General features: G+C 52.1%; 1 protein-coding gene across 3 annotated transcripts in view; it reads right to left on the reverse strand.

The window, feature by feature from the left end:
- ALDH1L1 (aldehyde dehydrogenase 1 family member L1) overlaps positions 1 to 13,425 on the reverse strand; it is a 55,695-nt gene extending 42,270 nt beyond the window's left edge. Inside the window, exon 1 of one of the 3 annotated variants that reach the window (XM_070051007.1) lies at positions 13,374 to 13,425. The gene's annotated coding sequence lies outside the window, so the exon portion shown is untranslated. Of the gene's footprint in view, positions 1 to 10,797; positions 10,954 to 13,359 lie in introns of those variants that run through there. The other 2 variants (XM_070051008.1, XM_070051009.1) reach the window with 2 other exon arrangements.
- Between the last annotated feature and the right edge of the window lie 8,081 nt (positions 13,426 to 21,506).

Raw genomic sequence — 21,506 nt, forward strand, 5'->3', positions numbered from 1 at the left:
TGGCTGTGCCTGGCCGTACCACATTCTTTGTCTACCATGTGCATGTGCCACAGTTCATTTCCCCCATTGCACTGCTGATGGGCGGCGGGGTGGGTTCCGGTTTGAGGCTACCACAAATAGAGATGCTGCAGAGGTCCTCACTCAAGGTTCTCACCGTGCCTGTGCACACGCCTCTGTGTGGTTGTGAGCTGGGGGCATCTTTCCCAGGTCACAGGAATGAAGACATTCAGCCTTAGCAGGTTCTATGAGTTTTAGCTCATCGAAAGAGATCTCCCATTAACTTCACAAAGCTCATGAATAGCGACTCTACTGAATTATCCTTGCCTTCTTAGCATACACACACTCAGTCACAAGCTACTTTTAACAAACAGCGATGGCAGTGATAGATTTCATGAGCTGATAACCTGTTTAGGATTCTGCACGTAGAAGACTGGCACTTTCTTAACCACACACACACGGACGTGCATGTTCGCATGTATGAGAGCACTTCACACAGTTCAGGGGGGATATGTTTTATGACAAAAATTATTCATGGATTTCAAATCTGTTCCGCCAAATTAAACTTGTAATTCTCCGTGAACTTTCCAAACAAAGGGAAAACCAGAGTGAAAGAGAGGAGTGCTTCATATGATCACATTGGCATTTCACACCGACAAGAGAAGGATGGACTATTCAGCACGTTGGAGCCTGGGTCACAGCTTCCAAAAAGGAAAAACTGAATAACATAGAGGACTTCTGGTTTCCAGTCCAGCCCATAAGGGGGTTGGAACTCACCAGTCTTGGCCTCATAAGCTGAAAGCTGAACCAACAGCAAATGAACAACTCCTCTTAGATTCGTCAGAGAATTGAGACACTATGGAGCAAAGTGCTGCTCCCAGCTGGGGAGTGAGCCAGGTGGAGGCGCACATCTCGCCAGAGCAGGAGCGCATGAGCAGAGCCCTCCACCGGCCAGTGCCAGGGCAGCCAAGCTTGAAGTCTGACGGATGAGCTGCTGGAGGCTCGGTGTGCACAAGGCTGAGAGCCAACACTGGGGAACTGGGGATGTGGGTGGGGAGGACCAAGCCCGGGAGGGCTCATGGTGTCGTGAGCTTTACCTCCAGGAGCCTTGCTAGGTTCCCACAGTAAGGACTGGGGAGAAATCCCAGCGAAAGAACCGACTGAATTCACAGCCCGTGAAGAGGAGCATTCAGCATGACCCAGCAGGATTCATCCCACAGATGCGAGGATGGCCCGACATACGCCAATCAATACCACATGAACAGAACAAAGGACAGAGTCATACACTCATCTCAACATGCAGAAGAGGCATTTTCCAAACTTCAACATCCCTTCATGACAGAAACTCTCAACAAGTCAGAAAGAGCAGAAACGGACCTCCACGTAATAAATGCCACATATATCAAGCACGCAGCTAACATCAGACTCAATGAGGGAAAACTGAAAGTTTTTCCCCTAGGATCTGGAGGAAGTCAAGGATGCCTGTACTTGTTATCTCTACCTGACAGAGCATAGAAGTCCTAGACAGAGCAATTAGGCGAGAAAGAAACACAAGATAAGCAAATTGGAACAGAGGTTAAACTATCCATTTGCAGATGACATGATCATATGCATGGAACACACCCAAGACTTCACAACAAACCAGATTAGACAAGCTCAGCAGGGTTGCAGGACACAAAATCAACACACAAAACTAGCAGTCTTATGATACACCAATAGTAAGTTATCTGCAGAGAAATCAAGAGAGCAAGCCCATTGACAACAGAAATTAAAAAATGCATCTAACCAAGGAGGTGAAAGAGCTTTACAAGGAAAATTATGAAACATTAGAGAAATTGAAGAGGGCACAAACGGATAGGTATCCCATGTTCATGGACTGGAAGAATGAATACTATTAAAATATTCATAGATTCAAAGCAAGCTACATGTTCAAAATAATCCCTATCAAAATACTAATGATAATTTTTCACAAAAATCAAGAAAACAATCCTAAAATTTGTGTGGAACCTCAAAAGACCTCAAATAGCCAAAGCAATCTTGAGCAAAAAGAACAAAGCTGCAACCATCACACTACCTGACTACAAAATAGAGCAACCACAACAGCTTGATACTGGCATAAAAAAAGACTCAAGGACAAAGGGAGGCCAGCACCGCGGCTCACTAGGCTAATCCTCCACCTTGCAGTGCCGGCACACCGGGTTCTAGTCCCGGTCGGGGCGCCAGATTCTGTCCCGGTTTGCCCCTCTTCCAGGCCAGCTCTCTGATGTGGCCAGGGAGTGCAGTGGAGGATGGCCCAAGTGCTTGGGCCCTGCACCACATGGGAGACCAGGATAAGCACCTGGCTCCTGCCATCGGATCAGCGTGGTGCGCCGGCCGCAGCACGCTGGCCGCGGCGGCCATTGGAGGGTGAACCAACGGCAAAAGGAAGACCTTTCTCTCTGTCTCTCTCTCTCACTGTCCACTCTGCCTGTCAAAAAATTAAAAAGAAAAGAAAAGAAAAGGACAAAGGGAACTCAGTAGAGCCTAGAAACACATCCTCGCATAACAGCCAACTGGATGCTGACAAAAGCACCAAGAATGTTGAAGAAAAGAGTCTCTTAATAGGTGGTTCTGGGAACACTGGATAGCCACATGCAGAAAAATGAAACTAGACACCATTTCTCACCATATCAACAAATCAACTGAAAATGTATCACAGACAGAGGCAGGCAACTGGGCACAGTGGCTAAGACACTCACATCCCATATCAAAGTGCCTGAGTTTGAGTTCCCACTTCAGTCCCAATTCCAGATCCCTACTGATGCACACCCTAGGAGGGGGCAGGTGATGGCTTAAGTAGTTGGGTCCCTGCTGGCTCAGCTCTGGCCACTGTAGACATTCGTGGAATAAACCAGCAGATGGGTAATCTCTCTCTGTCTCTGGCTACCTTTCAGATAGATAAATAAATTTGTTTGCTGTTTGTGTTAAAGAGAAAGGGGAAGGCATTTAGGCTAGCAGTCAAGGGACCCCCACACCCCACATCTGAGTGCCTGGGTTTGAGTCATGGCTCTGTTCCCAATTCCAGCTTCTTGCTAATGCACACTCTGGTGGAGAGCAGGTGCATGGTCCAAGTACTTGTGTCCCTGCCACCCATGTGTGGGAGGCCTGGATTGAGTTCTAGGCTCCTGGCTTCTGCCTGGGCCATTGTCTGGGTCTGGCCCAGCCCCTGGTCAGTTTGGGCATTTGGGGAGTGAACCAGCAGATAGGAGCTCTCTCGCTCTGTTAGTCTCTCTGCCTTCCAAATAATAAATATTTTTGTAAATGAAGGAGAAATAATGACTTTCTCAAACAAAAACCCGCCTTACAAGGTTTGCTAAAATAAGTTATTCAGAAAAAAAAGGGGAAATAACATTGTCAGAAACTCAGATCTACATAAAGGATGAGTACCAAAGAGGAAACAAAGGGAAAATTAATAGGTTTTTTAATTCTTAATCTGCCAGATAGCATTGTGCTCAAAATAGTAATAGCAGTGACACTTTCAGTAGCTCGTGGGTGGTGACATGAATGACAGCGGTAACAAGAAGGCACGGAAGGGAGGGGTGAGGAGCTCTGACTTAAGGCACCTGCACTGCTCATAGTAGTGTTACTGGAAATGTCTTCTCTGTGGATTACTGAAAATGTGCACTGTAAACTCTCCAGGTGATCACTTAAAAAAGCAACACCAAAAGACACAATTCATGTGCTCAGGGAGAAATAGAAATGGGATAATACAAAAAAATAAAATAAACAGATATCAGCAGCAATGGATGGGAAGCAGTCATAGATATCATAGACCTTGATCCTACTAGATTAAGAATCTCTTTCAACCTTACCCATTAAGACACAGAGATTATCAGAGTAGATTTTTTTAAACTTTTTTTTGACAGGCAGAGTGGACAGTGAGAGACAGAGAGGAAGGTCTTCCTTTTTCCGTTGGTTCACCCCTCAATGGCCGCTGCGGCCGGCATACCATGCTGACCCGAAGCCAGGAGCCAGGTGCTTCTTCTGGTCTCTCATGCGGGTGCAGGGCCCAAGCACTTGGGCCATCCTCCACTGCCTTCCCGGGCCACAGCAGAGAGCTGGACAAGAAGAGGAGCTGGACAGAATCCGGTGCCCCGACCAGGACTAGAACCCGGCATGCCGGTGCCACAGGTGGAGGATTAGCCTAGTGAGCCGCGGCGCCGGCGCAGAGTAGATTTTTAAACAATATCAGGACCCAACTATATGCTGTCTACATGAGCCCACTTTTACATAACAACACGAATAGACTGAATGTAAAGAGATGGGAAACACACACTGGGTAACACCAGCAGCTTTATTAACTTCAGAAAAGCATACTCAGGGCAAGGAAGATTATGAGACAAAAAGAAGGGGACTGGGCCACGGTACAGGGGCTGATTCTGCAGGACAATTTAACCCTTTGCTGTGCCAACAGGGGCGGAGGTGCGAAATATGCGCAGGAAAAAGCTGGGAGAGCCTTCAGCTGCTCTCTGTTGTTATAACAGACCACCATGGCCTGGGGCAGCTTATAGAGAGAAGACATTCGTTTCTCACAGATCCGCAGGCTGGGGAGCACCATGCCAAGGGGCTGGCACCTGCCGAGGGCCTTCCTGTACCACGTTGGGAGAAAGCAGGAAAGTGAGGGGCAGGAGCGAAGCTGAGCTCTCTTTTCTAAGAATCCGCTCTGGCGGAAACTCACCCACTTCTGGGACAGCAGCACTAACTCATCTAGGGGGGCGCAGCCCTCGCGACCTCAGCACCCCTTCATATCACGTGGCAGTTACACGTCAGCCTGAGTTCTGGAAGGAGCATTATTAAAGCGCCAGTAGAACTACAAGGAGACACAGACGAGGACGCTGTGAGGCCCCTCTGTGGGTGCCCACTGAGGCACCAGGCCCACCGGGAGTCAGGAGGGCATAGTCAAAACGGACAGCACCATCATGTGACCACATGGAATCCCCATTTATCAAATACGTACCCCAATAGCGCAATACATATTCCTGGCAAACTCACACAGAATAGTGGCTAAGACAGACCACATCCTGGGCCACGAAACACACAAGCACCAAGAGTCACAGAGAAGGAGCCGTAAAACGACTCAGACCACGATCCAATCACTGGTTATCAATAACAGAAAGAATGCAAAAAGCACACACTGTATGAAGATTAAATGAAATGCTTCTATGCAATATATGGGTTTAAAAAAAAAGACGTCTCAGGAGAAATTTTGAAATGCTTTGAATGAAACTAAAATAAAAATATAACTTATTAAAATATGTGGGATAACGCCATGGGTTTGGATGTGATTTGAGTGTCTCTGCCAAGGGCTTGTGTGCATTTGAGCTTCCAGCGCTGTGAGCTACACTAACTCCTTTTCTTCATGTGTTCCCCAGATTGGGCATTTTGCTATCACGAAGATTCAGGTGGATGCAGCTTAAGCTGTCCTGAGAAGCAAATTCAGAGTACTGACTGCATATACCATTAAGCAAGACCTAAAATCAGTAATCCAAGCTTCCATTGTAGGAAGAGCACTTTAATCCAGAGTGGATGGAAAAAAGAGAATAAAAATTAAAGTAGAATTTGAAGTTCAAACCAGGAAATCATTGGAGAAAATCAATAAAACCAAAAGCCAGGTCTTTCACAAGATGAATAAAACTGAAAAGCCAAGTTAGCTAGGAAGAGAGAGACGACACAGCTCACTCATATCAAAATGAGAGAAGAGCCATCAGTTCTGGCCCATGGTCCCTGAGAGGACAATCAAGGACTGTTATGAACAGCTCTACTTCTGCATGTTTGATAACTTTGATGAAATGCAACAGTCTCTTGAAAGGCACAAGTTCCCAAAACTCACACAAGGATAAATAGATGATCCAAATATGCCTGCATCAGTGAAAGAGATTGAGTCAGTAATTAATAACGTTCCCAAGGAGAAAGCACCTGGATCTATAAATTCCATCAAACATTAAAGGAAGGAATCATACCAATTCTCTACGACCTCTTCTAGAAAACAGTAAGAGAATTATCTCACTTTCTGGGACCAACCTTACCCTACTACCAAAAACCAGGGAGGAAAAACGAAATATTCAAATCAATATCTCTTATGAACACAGATGTCAAAACTCTTAAAATATCAATAAGTCACATCCAACAATGTATAAAAGGAATTAAATACAATCACTAAGTGAAATTTATTCTAGGCTAAACATTTGAAAATCAATTAATGTAATTCATGGAATGAACTGGTCAGAGAAGAAAAATCTTATCACATGAAGAGATCTAGAAACTGCATTTGATGAAATCCAATACTTATTCATGATCAAAAGCTCTCAGCAAATTAGAAACTGAGGGGAACTGGGCTGGCGCCACGGCTCACTAGGCTAATCCTCCACCTACCGGCGCCGGCACACTGGGTTCTAGTCCCGGTCGGGGCGCCGGATTCTGTCCCGGTTACCCCTCTTCCAGGCCAGCTCTCTGCTGTGGCCAGGGAGTGCAGTGGAGGATGGCCCAGGTGCTTGGGCCCTGCACCCCATGGGAGACCAGGAAAAGCACCTGGCTCCTGGCTCCTGCCATCGGATCAGCGCGGTGTGCCGGCTGCAGCGCGCCAGCCGCGGCGGCCATTGGAGGGTGAACCAATGGCAAAGGAGGACCTTTCTGTCTGTCTCTCTCTCTCACTGTCCACTCTGCCTGTCAAAAAAATAATAAATAAAAAAAAAAGAAACTGAGGGGAACTTAAATTGGGAAAGAAAATCTACAAAAAACCTATAGCTAACAGCATATTTCATGAAGCTTCCCCTCTAGGATCAGGACAAGGCGAGGAAGTCCCATCTCATCATTCCTAGTCAACATAATACAGTAAAAGGAAGAAAGCAAATGAAAGGCATACAGATGAGAAAACAAGAACAAACTGTGTCTGTTCACAATTAACCACCGTCCATAAAAGTAATGAGGTGCCCTCGAGACCAGCCATGGACAATAGAGATTTGAAATTAAAAATACAATACCATTCCCAGTAGCACCAAAAAACAAAAACAAAAATCAGGTTTACACCTAACAAAATATGTCCAAGATTTAATGAGGAAAACCACTCATCTTATGATGAAAGAAATCAGAGAACATCTAAATAAATGGGGAGATATTCCATGTTCATGGATAGAAAGACAATATTGTCAAGCTATCAGTCCAACTAATCTATAGATCAACCTAATCCTGATCAAAACTTCAGCAAGTTATTTTGTGGATACCAACAAACTGATTTTGAAGTCTGTGTGGAAAAGCAAAAGACCCAGAGCAATCAACACAGTATTGAAGGAGAGCAAAGGGGGACAGACACCACTCAACTTCAAGGCCTACTGTAAAGCTGCAGTAAAAGACAGTGGGGTCTTGGCCAAGGGATAGGCTTTAGATTTTAGAAGAGAAATTGATAACACTTAAATACAGTCAACTGGTCTTGGACAAAGGAGCAAAGGCAGTATCATGGAGACAAGACAGCGTTTCAACGAAAGATGCTGGAACGACCGGACACTCACACGTAAAAGATATGAATCTAGACACAGACCCCACACCTTTCACAAAAGTGAACTCAGAGTGGAGCAGAGACTGCAAAGCCCCTAGAAGACAGCACAAGTGCAGGAAACAATTTAGATGGCCTCAGGTTCAGCGATGACTTTCGAGACACAGCACGGAGGGACCCATGGAATTTAGGATGGGTGAGCTAGAGTTCACTTCTCTGCGAAGGACACTGTCACAGGAACAAAAAGACAAGCTACAGAATGGGAGGGAATGTCTGTGGTGTAGCGGATAAAGCTGCTGCCTGCAGTGCTGGCATCCCATATGGGCGCTGGTTCATGTCCCAGCTGCTCTAATCTAGCTTCCTGCTAATGGCCTGGGAAAGCAGCAGAAGGTGGCCCAAGCGCTTGGGCCCGTGCACCCACATGGGAGACCCAGAGGAAGCTCCTGGGTCCTGCCTTCAGACTGGCTCAATTCCAGCCATTGCAGCCATTTGATGAATGAACCAGTGGGTAGAAGATCTCTCTCTCCATCTCTCCCTCTCACTGTCTGTAACTCTAACTCTCAAAAAATTAAAAAGAAAGAAAGACAGGTGAAAGATATTCACAGATACCTCAGCAGAGAAGACATACAAATGAGCAGATGAATGCATAAGAAGATGTTCAACACTATTACTCATGATGGGTTGCAATGTGGAATATAACAATGAGACATCACCACACACCCATGAGAATGGTTGAAACCCAAATGGAGCTGATGCCAAGTGCTGAGGAAGATGACGCAGAGACAGAAAGAGAGGCTCCGTGAGCTACAGAAACTCAGGGAGGAACCCTCAGCGCACACGGCCACACGGCCACACGGCCGAGGGAAAGAACCAGTCTGACACGGCTGCTGCTCCGATTCCAGCTTCATGATGTTTGGGAAAAGGCGAAACTGGGGAGTGAGCCAGGGTTGGAGAGGGGAGGGAGGCTCAGGGAGCACGCGGGGGTGGGGGTTGTAGAGGTGAGGGGGGGCTTCAGGGCCGGGAAACTGTCCCTGAAGGCAGTGGATATGCAGGTGCCCCCCAGGTGTGAAAGCCCAGAGAAGGCACCACACCCAGAAGGAACTACCCTGTGCCCTTCAGCTAATAACAAATCCATAAGCCTAGTTCTGAATGCACACCTGACTCCAAACACTGTCCGATGTTTAAATCGAAGACAAACACATCAAAGATCACACTCTGAGGGAATGCTGACACTAAAGGAGAAACGTGAAACAGTGCGTGGCCCATTTCCATAGAAGAACACATCCTATGAAGAGGCTCCAAGGAGTTTTTGGAACCCGGACTTCAAAGATCCATTAAGTTTGCTGCAGAAACGTCTGCAATTTCTGCATTTTTTTCACAAGTTCCCATTTTCTGTGAAGCCTGTGAAACCCCGCGTGTGTCTCACCATTTGCCACAAGACATGGAAAAAAAATCTTACCATCAACAGACGAATAAAAATATGTTCGAATCTCAGATTCTCAAAGAAATAACAAAGAAAATAAGGGGTTCTATTTCTCCCATAAGATTGGACAGTATGTAAAACATATAAATACCCCATGGTTGCTACCTTATGGGGAAATGGAAAACAAACTGGTGCAAACTGTCTGCTGTGGCAATGAGTACCAAAATCCTAAAAATGGTTCAATCCCTCCAACTGGGCAATTTCGCTTCTAAATTATATGGGGACAAGAAAATAAACACGTGTGGATTTTTGCTATGGGACAGTCTCATCTTGTAAGCCAGACATCGTGACATAGTGTCCAGCACACAGGAGGTGAACTACAATGCGAGGCAGGTGTGTAATTGTGTGTGCTTCGGGGGGGGGGGTGGTGGTGTTCATTTGTAGTGTAAAAGCCTGGAACAGTCTACACTGGAATGTTAAAAGTTTCTGGGTAGAGGATTCGCGGTTTCAATATGCTTAGATTATTGTAATTATTTTTATTTCTTCTTACCCGACGGCTCTATTCTTTTTCTATACTGAACGTGTATTACTTTTGGGAAAAATAAAGGGATACGAAAAACCCCATCTATTGGCTGTAGGGAAGCAGGGGGGCAGGAGAAGCTGGGCCCAGGAGGCACGTGAGCCGCAGAGACGTCTCCTCCGCCAACCTTGGCCTTTGGCAGCACGCAGAGCAGGTGCAGGAGGGGCGGCGCCTCCCCAAGCTGGAGCCGCAGCCGCTGCATTCGCGCCCTCCTGGGTTGCAAGCGGAGGGCGCCCGGGAGGGAGGAAGACCCTCGGGGTTTCCCAGACCTCCTGCCCCCAGCCCCCAGTCCAAGCCTGGCTCCCCACGAGCTGGGTACTACGGTCAGGGACGTAGCAAGGCAAGGGCTACGTCCAGCACCCTGCCTTGGGCCGCAAGGCGCCCATTGCCCGGCTGCTCGCCCTGGCCTCCCGGCCGGGGGAGAACACTTTGTCCCTTTCACAGCAGGGTCCCCTGGAGGCCATGCCCTGAACCCCTGACCTCTCCACCAGCTCTGGGCACCGGGACCAGGCCCCAGCGCAGTGACCCAGGCCCTGCGCCCGCGGCTTCAGCTCCCGCCAGGAGGGAGGAGTCCTCTCCATCTCCATCTCCGTGCCTCAGTGGGTGCCCGCGTCTGCCTAAGGAACGCCTCCGGGCTATCTCCCGCCGAAGGTTTAGCGGGTTCCCGGGTCAGGAGAAGCAGCCTCGTCCCATAACCTTGACCGGGCCGCTCCCCAACCCCTCCTCCCAGATCCGCCAACGAAAAAGCAGAGGCTCCGAGGGCAGGGAACTCGCCGCGGCCAACGTCGCACCCCCCAGCCCGGGCCGCGGTCTGCCCCCGGCCGCACGTCGCAGGTTCTTGCTGCCCTTTGGCGGGCGGCGGAACAGGGCCCAGGGAGCCCGGGCGCAGCCCCTCCCGCAGCGGCCCCGCGAGGACCGCTCCAATCGCAGGAGGCTTTTGGGCCAGGCCTCCGGACTCGGCCAATCACGGGGCCCCTTTCCCAGTCCCGGGAATGGGGTGAGGGGCTTTGGGAAGCCGGTTGGCTCCCAGGGCGGGGGAGGGGGCGGTCCGCAACCCTTTTGGGGTGTCCATTTCTCTCTGAGCCCCAGTTTGCCCGTCTGTGGGCTGGGCCAGCAGTGTGCACGCCATAGGACGTGCGGACTCCCTAACCCCGCGTCCGGGTCCCGAGCCCGCGGCCCCACCGCCAGGCTCGCAGCTGCCCTCGCGGCGAACGCGAGCCCGGAGCCCCCGGAACCCTGGTCTCCCTCCCACGGGCCCGCGGCACTCACCAAGGACCAGAGGAGGCGTAGGCGTCCTGGGCGACCCGACCTCTGCGAGCCGCGGTCCTGGGGCCGGAGACGGCGCAGACCCGGCCGGGCGGCGAGGAGGTGGGGCCCGCGCCTGCACGTCGGGTCAGTCGGCGGCGGCCAAGGCTGGAGCCCGCGAGGGGAGGGGCGCGGGGCGGGCGGAGAGGCGGGCGGCGTTGGGGGGAGGGGGATGGGGGCCGGGCCGGGGGCGGCTCTGCTGCGCTACCGGCGCTGCGGGCCTTGCTCTCCAGCACCGGGCTCGCTGGCTTCAGCAAAGGCCAAGGTCAAGGCTATCTAGCAGAGCCTGCGCTGGCGGCGATTTAGGGCAAGAAGAGGGGCCCAGTGTGGACCCTGGGCGGATTCCCAGGGCGGTGAAAAGGCCGGGGCACGGGGCAGCGCGCTAGCTCCTCGCTCCCTGGTGAGGTTAATGAGCAAAAGGACCCCTGGCCGGAAGAGTCAGGCCCCTCATTCGCTCGAGAATGAGCTGTGGATGCCCACAGGGCCCAGCAAAATCCTGTGCTCCTTGGACACCTGGGGGCAGGGGGCCAGTGCCTGGCCGGGTGGATGTGGGCAGCGGGAGAGGCTGCTGCTGACCCCTCCCTGGCTCCTGGCTCCTACGCCGATCAGCCCTGTCTTACTGAAGTCACCAGTCTTCATCCGAGTCCAGCCAACTCGGGGGGAAAAGAACACAGGGCCTGATGCCGGCTGCCTTTGCCAGGTGCCTTCCTGCACCTGCCGCTCGGCTCCTCTCTGCCCCTGCAGGTTCCAAGCCTCACTGGTTCTGAGCTCTCTCCATCTGCTCCAGCCCCTGTCCCATCATCCGTGTCCAAACACTCTCGCTTGATGCAGCCTCTGACTTAAAGGTTCCTACTTGCTCCAACCCGTAGCTCTGGTCCAGCAAGGGCGGATACCCCACGCAGAGCCCTGGAGACGCTGTCCCAGGCCACCTGACCGAGGGAGGTCCCCCGGCTACCTCCTGTTTCAGCCCTTTCACACCATTTATGATGTGCCTGATATTCCCTTGTTCCTTGTTCACTTACTATGTGTCTGTCCCATGAGATTGTAAGCTCTTCCAGGGCGACAAACTTGTGAGGGGTGTTCACTCTTGGATCCCACAGTTGACAGCACATAGTGCTTGCTAACTAAATGTTTGTTGACTGACTGAATGCAGGTATTTTGCTCACAACACCTGATGGCTGGAATTAGGGCTACCTCTCTCTGCAGAGCCCTGTAGCCTGTTAGCTGGCAATGTCCCCTTGATTCTTCTGGCATCCAATCTCCGTGCTGTCCCTCAGTTACACTGAGCTTGACTGTGACCTTCCTATGAGCTTTTGACCTTGCTCAAGGACAAATACTCCTACCTCGGCCCTGACACCACATCTTCGGGGAAGCTTCTCCTGGGGGCAGTCCCATGAAAAAGAGAAGTCCCCGGTTTTCTGCTCCTCAATTGCAATTTTGCCTCTGCTTTCGGGGTGCCTGGATGAACACATCTGCCCCGCTGAGGCATGAGGGCCAGGGGCACTCGGTGCCCTGGGGATTCTCCAGTGTGTGTGGGTGGAAGCTACTCCGTGCAATCTGCAGGAGAAGTGACTGTCAGGGGCTCCCAGTGCAGGGTGCGCCCTGCTTCCAGAAGAGAGAAGGCAGAAGGACTGGCGCTTGACACCCCCAAAAAGGAGTGTCAGGAAATCAGAGAGACGATTCCGTGCTCTCAGAGGTGTGCACGGGAGGGCAGGAAAGCTGACGCAGAACGTTTTCTCGCAGTGATACGCAAAGTGCAAGATGAGCCAAATGACCCCGGGCCTCGTGGCTCAGGCGATCTCCAGGCAGAGTGCCGCAAGTGCCTGCTGGCTGCTGCTGGCTGCTGCTGGCTGCTCTACTAAAACGCTGGAACCTCCTAGCTTCTCCAGCCACCAAGAGAAGGTAAAATGAGCAAGATGGAGTGCAGGCCCGTGCGGGCTAAAGAGGCTCTGAGGATGAGGCCAGGGGTGTGGCTGGGAAATCCTTTGTCAATTCCCAAGGATCCGAGCGGCAGCTCAGAGCAGGCAGCTAAAAGCACCAGGGCTTCTAAGAGGCTTCAAGCCTACGCAGAGGCCAAGGGAGAGAGAGACGTGGGGGTCTGGTCTCTGAAGGCGTGAACCTCTCTGCAATGCTCACCAAGTTTTTAGAGAGATTGCACTGCCGACACAGTGCCAGTTCGGACTGCAAGGGTCAGAGATGGCACAGAACACAGAAGGGCCTCTTGCCTGCCCAAACATAGACTGAGAAGCTACACGGATGCAAACGTGGGCCCCGTTTTGTGAAGAAGAAAGGGCGACTCGCAGAGCAGGACCCAGAGTCCACATGGCGGAGCCCAGAGTCCCGAGCGCAGGCAGGAATCAGACCGGGACTCCCAGCATCTGCCCAGTAGGATCTGAACACCACCGTGGAACAGAGACTCCAGCGAGCCTCCAACCCCCATCCCCTTTACGCAGGAATGTCTGCAGGGTGGCTCCTGTGCCTGGCCCACCGCTGGGTGCTGGGTGCAAGCAGCTCTCTTGGACTCACCCACAGCGCCTCACCTGCAGCTGATCTGACTCAGGTGCAGAGATTCCAGCCCCTGAGCTGATTCTGCGTGGGACGGGCTTTTAAGGGAGGCCTGGAGGGGTGGGCGTGTTTAGCACGTGGGAGGGGTGTGTATTGTGCATGTGGGAGACGGCCAGTGATTTGGCAGAGTCTGTAAACCCGAGAGCCCTGACACAGCAGAGGGCCCTGCAGGTGAGGGTGGAGGCGTGCTTATCTGCATTCGAGAGAACTAGAACTTTCTACAGGACCCTTTGTGGCGAGGTCCTCCTGGGGAGGGTAGTGTGTGCTCTGTGTGGCCCTGGGTGGCCATGGCTGGAGACATGGGTTCTTTTTCTGTTTTGTAAGCATGAGTCAGCTTGTTCTCTGTGGACTCAGTAACCGGGTGCTGTGTGTACGCTACAAACGAAACATTAACCTAGCCCCAGCCTGTGGCCTTCGAGAAATCAAAACAGCAGGGCAAGTGACCCAAACTGGTGTTTAAATCTGGGGCCACCATACCCTCTGCTCAGCTCCTGGGATCCCTGCTCAGCTGTCTCTGCCTTGAGAGTTACGCAAGCTGTCACCTCGCGTCCTGCTATTTAGGACATATTCCTAATGGGGTTCCAGGGGTCGGGGTGGTTTCCTTCCATATCTGCCCCCAAAAGCGAGTGACTTTACACAGAGCCTTGTGCCTTCAGCCAGAACCAGCTGACGACCTGGAAGAACAAACATGAATATTTCTGAACAGCTAAGCTGTGGTTGCAAAAGTTCATTGCCAAAGTGATCCTGGGCTGGGGATGGTGGGGGTGGGGATCAAGCTGTAGGCATTGCAATACCTGACTTCAAAGCATACTGCAAAGCTATGGTAATTAAAACAGCCTGGCACTGACACACAAATCAATAAAACAGAAATGGGAGCCCAGAAATTAATCCATGTACATACAGCCAACTGATTTTTGACAAAAGCACCCAGAACACAAATTGGAGAAAGGATAATGTCTTCAATAAATATTGCTGGCAAAACTGGATGTATCTGGCTGGAGCCGCGGCTCACTAGGCTAATCCTCTGCCTGCGGCATGGGTACCCAGGTTCTAGTCCTGGTTGGGGCACCGGATTCTGTCCCGGTTGCTCCTCTTCCAGTCCAGCTCTCTGCTGTGGCCTGGGAAGGCAGTGGAGGATGGCTCAAATCCTTGGGCCCTACACCCGCATTGGGAGACCAGGAGGAAGCACCTGGCTCCTGGCTTCAGATCAGCGCAGCACCAGCGGTAGCAGCCATTTGGGGGGTGAACCAACGTAAGGAAGACCTTTCTCTCTCTCTCTCTCTCACTGTCTAACTCTGCCTGTCAAAAAAAAAAAAAAAAAAAAAAAAAACAAAACTGGGTGTATGCATGTAAAAGAATGAAATTGGATCCCTACCTCTAAGCATATACAAAAATCAACTCCAGATGGATCAAAGACCTAAATTTAAAACCTGAGACTATGAAGTTGCTAAAGAAATCACAAAGGAAACACTCTAAGACATTGGCATAGGTGACGACTTATTGGATAAGACCCCCAAAGCATGGGCAGCAAACGCAAAACTGGACAAATGGGACTAGATCAAACTCAGAAGCTTCTCTACAGCAAAGGAAACAATCAATGGAGGGTAAAGACATCCGGCAGAACGGGAGACATATTTGCAAGCCACTTACCTGACAAAGGATTAATATACAGAATATTGGCCGGCGCCGTGGCTCACTAGGCTAATCCTCCACCTGTGGCACCGGCACACCGGGTTCTAGTCCCGGTCGGGGCGCCAGATTCTGTCCCGGTTGCCCCCCTTCCAGGCCAGCTCTCTGCTGTGGCCCAGGAGTGCAGTGGAGGATGGCCCAGGTGCTTGGGCCCTGCACCCCATGGGAAACCAGGAGAAGCACCTGGCTCCTGCCTTCCGATCAGCGTGGTGCGCCGGCTGCAGCACGCCGGCTGTGGCAGCCATTGGAGGAGGAACCAACGGCAAAAGGAAGACCTTTCTCTCTGTCTCTCTCTCTCTCACTGTCCACTCTGACAAAAAAAAAAAAAAAAAAAAAAAAAATCCAGAATACTACAGCAACTCAAAAAACTCCAAAACCAAAAAAGATCAATCAATAAATGAGCAAAGGACAACAGTTCTGAAAAGAAGAAACACAAATGGCCAACAGATCTAAGAAAAAACACTCACCCTCTCTCTCCCTCTCTTTGTAACGCTGCCTTCCAAAGAAATAAATACACCTTTTTAAAAAAATGAAATTCTATCATTTGCATCAAAATGGTTGCCACTGGCAGACACCACGGGGAGTGAAATAAGCCAGGTCCAGGAAGGGAGATATGGCACGCTCTCCCTTATACGTAGGATCTAAAAGTTTTTTAAAAACCAGAAAAACAAGAAATACCTATGTGTGTCAGTTTTGCTGCAAAATACAGTGTTGATCAAACTGTTTTAAATCTTTTTTTTTTCAAACTGTCAAGAATTATACACTTATTATTGTTTTACCGATTTGGGGACTTTTAAGATTTATGAGTCTAGGCTGGCGCCGCTGCTCACTAGGCTAATCCTCCGCCTAGTGGCGCTGGCACACCGGGTTCTAGTCCCGGTCGGGGCGCCGGATTCTGTCCCGATTGCCCCTCTTCCAGGCCAGCTCTCTGCTGTGGCCAGGCAGTGCAGTGGAGGATGGCCCAGGTGCTTGGGCCCTGCACCCCATGGGAGACCAGGAGAAGTACCTGGCTCCTGCCATCGGATCAGCATAGTGCGCCGGCCGCGGCGGCCATTGGAGGGTGAACCAACGGCAAAGGAAGACCTTTCTCTCTGTCTCTCACTGTCCACTCTGCCTGTCAAAAAAAAAAAAAAAAGATTTATGAGTCTTTTCTCCTAACTAGTCATAGCTCTTCCTGTTTTCCTGCTGAACTACGTGATCATTTGCCTTTTTGCTTGTCGACCTCTTTATTTTGTAAAGCATTAAGCCTTTGATTATAACTCAAATTAAAACATGTCCTCTCACAAATGATAAATAAAAGATGAAGTTGGAAAAAAATGTCACAGCCATTCTCCTGCCAGGGTCTCTTCCGCCTCCGAGGGGTTGTGTCCCCCAACACCTGGCCCACAGACGGCCCCCTGGGAACTCATTTCAGAGCCATACACAGGACAGAGTGGAGGCAGGTGGCGTCTGTCTCCTTGGGCCACTTGCAGCCTGGTGGGGGCTGTGACCACGCAGACCAGCGACACACACTGGCGGGGGGCGATTGGGTCATCAGAAAGGGGCCGTGGGTACACTGGGCCTCCCTGGGATGAAGTTAGGCCAGGGAGACAGACATTCCAGGGGAGGCAGTGGTGAGCATGGAGGCCTGGGAGCCCTGGGGGAGGGGACACGGGTCGTTTCTAAGGACCCATGCAAAAGTGTCACCACGCTGCCCTGTGCCAGGAGCTGCCACAGCGGCCAAGTCTCTGCTTCCATGCTGCAGTCCCGTGGCAACCAGCCGTGATGGATTCACGTGCCAGGCCCGTCCAAGGCTCTTTTATGCTTTCAGTGTTTTATTTGCAAAGGAAGAGTATCTTTAAAAAATAAATCAGTTTCCTAGAATATTATGCAGCCCTTTAATATATTTATTTGAAAGCAAGAGAGAGAAAGGGAGGGAAAGAGAGAGAAAAATCTTGCATCCATTGGTTCACCCCCCAAATGCCCATAAACTCCATCCAGGTCTCTGAATGGGTGGCAGGGGCCCAAATACTTGGGCCATCTCCCACTGCTTTCCCAGGCACATTAGCAATGAGCTGGATCAGTAGAAGAATAGCCGGGACTCAAACAGGCCCTCCGACGCTGTGCCGTAATGCCAGCCCTTGATCAGCCTTAGAAAGGGCAGAAATTCTGACACAGGCTGCCACATGGGTGCACCATGAAGACACCTTATTAAGGGAAGCACACCAATCACTCAAGGACACCCCCGGTCTGATTCCACCTATGTGACATAGCGTTCAAGAGTCAAAGAAACCGGGCGCGGAATGGTGGCACCAGGGCCTGGAGGAGGGGGACGGGGAGTTAATGTTTAATGAGGTCAGAGTTTGGGTTTTGCAAGATGGAAAAGTTCTGGAGGGCGACGGCCATGCTGTTGCATCACACACTTGAAGCTAATGCTTCAAGTGCTCCCTTGCACATTCTGTGTATTTTACCACAATTCAGCAGAAGAATTAACAAGACCAGTTTCCTCCAGCCATCCTGAAAAGCTTAACGAGCAACTGGGCTTCAGTTGGAAAAGCCTGCGGCTCACCACGAGCCTGCACCTGCTGGGAGCCGGGGTGGCGGCTGCAGGCACGCGGTGTCCCAGTGTGAAGAGACCACCCAGCAGCAAACGGGGGACAGGTAGGTGGCAGGCAGCGAGCAGGATGCATTGCACCCAGGGCCAGGGAGAACAGGGGGAGCTTCCCAGAGTCAGCAGTAGAGGGAAGCTGGAGCCAGGAGCTGGAGCCAGGCACTCTGACGGAGGACACAGGTGTTTCACTGCCATGGCCACATGCCTGGCCCGTGCTTGTCGCTCTTGTTGAAGTTAGCCGTCTTTGGAGCTCATCGACTAGGTCTGTCGTTTCACTGCACCTGTTTACACCAGCATCTTGCGACGGTGGCCGGGGATTCTACAGTGCCACTTGGAACTCATGGAATGGGGTGCTCCCTGTGGACTTCAATCCATGGCAGTTATTTCTCCCGATTTCCTACATGCCCGGGTCCTATTAGCACAGTCACCTCCTGCAGTGTCGGAAATCTCCTTGCTCTCTGCTTTGAGAAGACAGCAAAGTCCATTTTGTGCAACTCCTACCCCACACAGAGAAAAGACAAATAAAGGTCCCCATAGCACCACCACGCCTCTGCCTCTGAAGCCACGCCTACCCCGGAGGCGGCCAAGAGTTGGCTGCTCACGCTGGCCTTCCAGGCCATCCTGGAAATACCTTGGCAGGGGCAGGAGACAGAAAATGCTTTGTGCAGCTGGCACTGATGTATGTCCCTCCTCACGGGGCTGGCACCGGATTGGGCTGTGTGGGAGGTGGAGCAGCTTTGGGAAGGTCACCTTGCTCGGTCAGTTGCCTCCATCAGTCCCCTTGGCCTGACTTCTTTTTCCAGCCCTGCTGGTGTTGAGCCCCTTCTGGGGCTTTCCTGATGCCCAGGTAAGAGGTCAGTGGGACTGCAGGGGTGTGGGGGCTCCACGCCACCCTGGCCAATGGGAGATGGGATGCATGGATGGTAGGTGGGTAGATGGGTGGGTGGGTAGAAGAATGGGTGCTTGGATGGACAGACGGATGGATGGATGGACAGATGGATGGATGGGTGGACAGATGGATGGATGGATGAATGCATGGATAGATGGATGGGTAGGTGGGTGGATGGATGTATGGATAGATAGATAGGTAGATGGATGGATGAGGGGGTGGATGGTGGTTTCCGCTGCCTTGGACAGGAGGCTCCATGGCACGAAGCCACCCATAAACTGCTCCTCCAGGCAGGCTGTGTTCTTCCTCCACTTCCACTCGCTCTCCTTGCTTCTCAGTCCAACCCCGGGTCCCAGGAGCCAAGGACGCTGCTGCAACCTTGCGCTCGGGCGTTTTGCCTCCTGCTCCTGCTTCCTCGACTGTCACTCACACACGAGCACGCGTCCCTCCCCGCCTTGCTCTTTCTCTCCCTGGCTCCTGGCCATCCTTCAGGCATCAAAGGAACCTTCCCCACAGCGGCTCTCTGGGCCCAGTCCCAGGCAGGGGTTGCTGCCACCATGGACTTGGCTCTGTCCCTCTCAGTAGGGCCACAGGATGCTACCTTACCACTGTGCAGGGTGTTTCCCCCCTCCACACCTCCTGGGATGCTAAAACACAATGGACACTTTGTTGGGGCCAGAGGAGCTTTGCATATAAGTAAAGAAGTTACTGGGCTGCGGCTAGCAGGAAGCCCCACTGGACTGTCCAGAGGGTCCATGAACAGTCCCTCTGCTTGGACCCATCCTCCAGGGCTCTCGGGCCACATGGTGTCCAGCCACTGATGGGAGAAGCTCGTACTGGCTCCTGCATGCTTCTCTGTGGGGTGTGACAGACCCCTCCTCCCTGCACCCCCCATGCTTTGGAGTATTTATTTTGTGGGAGGCGTGGTGCTCCCCCACCTCCCTGTGTGCCCCATTTGCTCCATGGCTGTGAACAGAAACAGATTTGAGGCTGGAACACTGAAGACCCTCCCTCTAGATTCCAAGAATTCTCCAGCCCCCTCTCCTCCTGCAGGGGAGATGGTGGAGTCTCGGGACGGAGCAGGCGGGGAGCCCAGGCCTGGAAGACAGGTGTCCTGAGACAGCCGGATCCCATTCACAGCTGCCACACCTGGAAGGTGATCTGTGCCTCACGTGGCCACTGGGAGAGAGGGCTCAGGGTACTGCCCAAGACCCAGCCTCTCCTGTCTGGCAGAGCCTGGAAAAAGGGTCTTGCATTAAAAAGCCAGGAAGCTGAAGCTCCACTCCTCCATGGAAGCTCATGGAAGCCCACAGAAGAACCAAAGGAATCAGAGGAGGGGCACAGGCAGGAGTCATCACCCCTCTGTCCAGGAACTTGAATCTGTGAGCTGAGTGCTAGCTGATTGTCCCTCCCCAAACTGTAAGGTCCAGAAATGGATGTCATCAGCTCCCCTCTGAGTGTCCAGTGCCACCCCAGGGTCTGCAGAAGATAGGGACAGAAAGTAGTTGGAGAGCGAGCTGCTGAACTGAGGGGTGCATGCCCCTGGATGTCCTTCTGGAACATTCCGAAGCAGGAGCCTGTACTCTGAGAACCTGCTGCATTGCCTCACCTGCACCAGCCTGGACCCACCCCTCCACCCCACCCCCCGAAAGGCAGCCAAACACAACAGCAAGAAGGACATCTGTAGGCAGGAGGGGCCAGGTCAGCCACCTCTGGCAGGCCCTGTGGGTCCAGGAGGGACAGGACAAAGACCCAGCTGGGTGAGGCTTTGTTTTCAGTCCCAGGCTGGGTCCTGGTGGCCTGTGTTGGGCAATCAGTATTGCGCATGCTGGAGGCAAGAACATGGGCACCACACCCCCAGCTCCCCGTGCCCTCCAAGCAGCTGCCCCATCAAGTCCAGCTCTGCTTAGGCTCACAGACAGCCACGTCTCCTTTCCTAGTGGATTGCAGTGCCTGTGCTGAGGGCCTGGCCCAGGCAAAAGGCTACCCCCGGTTTTCCAATATGCCTGGGTTCCCCACGGGATCAACACTGGACTTGTGAAATCCATTACTGCCCCGATTGCATGAGCCCCACCGAGGTCACACGAATGTAAGCTTACTCACGGGGCACAGGCATTTGCCATCCGTGCAGGGAGCCCCCCCCCCACCAGCTGTGCACCCCAAGACTGCGGCTCTGCCAAGCTGCCAGGCCTTGACACCTGCCTGGGAGTCCAATCCCTGCATCAGTCCCTTGCTTCCCACCCGTGCAGCACAGGGAGAAGCCTTCTATAGGGCCCTTTTGTCTGTCTAAAGCTCTGGGCCTTCCAGTGAGCTTTCACTGACTCAATTTGTGCTGCCAGAACAGAGCCTGGACGTGGACAGTTTCGGGCATACACCAAGTCTTTTCTTCCGGTCCCACTGAGAACAGAAAAGAAAGTCTGCGGGCCCAGCAGACTTTATCCCTGGCTGCTGCACATTGTCCAAGCCCACCAGGTTCCTGTAAAAGCCACGTCCCATGCCTCTGCCCCTCCCCGGCCCCCGAGCCCTGCAGAAGCAGCAGGTCATCTCTGGGGTCGCATGGGCAGTCATTTCCACTTTGGGGCACGTTTTCAACTCTGCCTGCCTTTAAAAAAAAATTTTTTTTTACAGGCAGAGTGGACAGTGAGAGAGAGAGAGAGAGAGAGAGAGAAAGGTCTTCCTTTGCCGTTGGTTCACCCTCCAATGGCCGCCGCAGCCAGCACACCGCACTGATCCGAAGCCAGGAGCCAGGTACTTATCCTGGTCTCCCATGGGGTGCAGGGCCCAAGCACTTGGGCCATCCTCCACTGCACTCCCTGGCCACAGCAGAGAGCTGGCCTGGAAGAGGGGCAACCGGGACAGAATCCGGCGCCCCAACTGGGACTAGAACCCGATGTGCCGGCGCCACAAGGCGGAGGATTAGCCTAGTGAACCACGGCGCCA

This window comes from Oryctolagus cuniculus, chromosome 10 (assembly GCF_964237555.1).
Source record: "Oryctolagus cuniculus chromosome 10, mOryCun1.1, whole genome shotgun sequence".
In the NCBI taxonomy this organism is placed as follows: domain Eukaryota; kingdom Metazoa; phylum Chordata; class Mammalia; order Lagomorpha; family Leporidae; genus Oryctolagus; species Oryctolagus cuniculus.